The following is a 1,811-nucleotide window of genomic DNA, read 5'->3' as shown; positions in this document are numbered from 1 at the left end:
TAAAAAGTTGCATGGAGAACTTGGTCCAGCGTGAGTGAACAGGTGGGTGGGCCTTCTGGCTCCAGCAACCTTGATGGAGACTCCTACCTTTTCTGCCTTTTCTATAGCCTTTGCAGGAAGGTTGCGAGCCTAGCTTTGATCCCCAGAATGCAGTGCAGGACAGAAGATCCTGGGCCCTGGAGGAAAGGAAAGGGGTTATGAGGACTGAGAAAACAATGTGTGTCCTCAAGAGGGGTGGGGAACAGATACTTGTTTATAAAAATAGGTTATTTTAATGGACAATTATCATAATGCATAGGTCTGTCCTTTATTTATTTAAATATCCACCCCCTTTTTTGATTTGTAAAAATGAAACTGGTTTTCGAGCCAAATACAGTGACTTTGTGGTACTCAATATCCTCCTTCTATTCAAGAATGATAATGGATCATGTTGATAAGTAGAGTTTCTTATTAGGTCCTGATTACATCTCTGCTACAATGACTATTTTCATTTCTATTTTATGAAGAAAATGTAGGTCAGCAAGACAGCAATGCAAGATTAAGAAGTTGATAAGTCCACATCTTAGCCTGGGTTTTCTTCCTCACATATTTCAAGCTATCATATTGATGATGCAGAGATAAATTGTCACAGCTGACGTCCTAATAGGGGGATAGAGGTAACATAAGTGAAGCCATCATATTTCTGCTCCTAAGTTTCTGGATTGTTTGCTGTTCATCACAAACAGCTTTATCTGACTGAAAAAGGTATATAAAAATGTGGGGTTCCACGGAATGAGAAGTTGGTAGTGGTTCATTAGAACCATCTAGAGCAGTGATTCTCAATATTCCTAATACTGTGAACTGTGAACCTTTAATACAGTTCCTCATATGGTGACCTCCCAACCATAAAATTATTTTCATTGCTACTTCATAAATTGAAATTTTGCTACTGTTGTAAATAGTAGTGCAGGATGGCCTTGGGCAACCCCTGTGAAAGAGTCCTTGAACCTTCCCCTATTACACTGATGTACTTTTAATGTTTAATTGTTCTGTTACACTTACATCTCATTGGTAAAGTCTTTCATGTCTAGCCCTTTTTTTCTATAATATATATATATATATATATATATATATATATATATATATATATATATATATAGTATTTTTACTGCTTTTTACAACTCTAACCCACATATTTTCTTTTCTTGACCCTGTTTTTGTATTTATTTCTTGATTTATTGATTTTACATCCTGACAGTAGTTTCTCCTCCCTTTTTTCCTCCAAATCCCTCCCCCACCTCCCCTCTCCAGTGTCCCCCTCTTCCTCCATTTCTATTCAGAAAAGGGCAGGCTAGCCATGGTAGATCAAGTTACAGTGAGACTGGGCACCTCATCTCCCATTAAGGCTTGCGGAGGCAATCCAGTAGTAGGAAAGGGTCCCCAAAGCAGGCAATGAGACCAGAGACAGCCTCCGCTCCCACTGTTAGTCCCACAAGAGGACCAAGGCACACAACTGTCACATACATACAGAGGGCCTAGGTCAGTCCCATGCAGGCTACCTGGTTGTCGGGGCAGTCTCTGCGAGCTTCTATGAGCCCTGCTTAGTTGAGTCTGTGTTATTTTACCCAGTTTTTAACTTTTTCACATTTCATACTCACTTCGCTGCTTAGCCCTAAGAAAAACTAGTCCTGATGTCTCTGATGACATAAGGGGCATAATTAAAGTGCACAAATATTTTCTCTTGAAGTCCACACTGATGTTGCTGAAGTATCATCATTGTTGCTTCAGTTGCTTTTCCTCCAAGCATAAACACACATTAAGATAACTCACTG

Source organism: Microtus pennsylvanicus, chromosome X, assembly GCF_037038515.1.
Source record: "Microtus pennsylvanicus isolate mMicPen1 chromosome X, mMicPen1.hap1, whole genome shotgun sequence".
In the NCBI taxonomy this organism is placed as follows: domain Eukaryota; kingdom Metazoa; phylum Chordata; class Mammalia; order Rodentia; family Cricetidae; genus Microtus; species Microtus pennsylvanicus.
The sequence above is the reverse complement of the archived record's forward strand: the minus strand, read 5'-3'. Positions refer to the sequence as shown.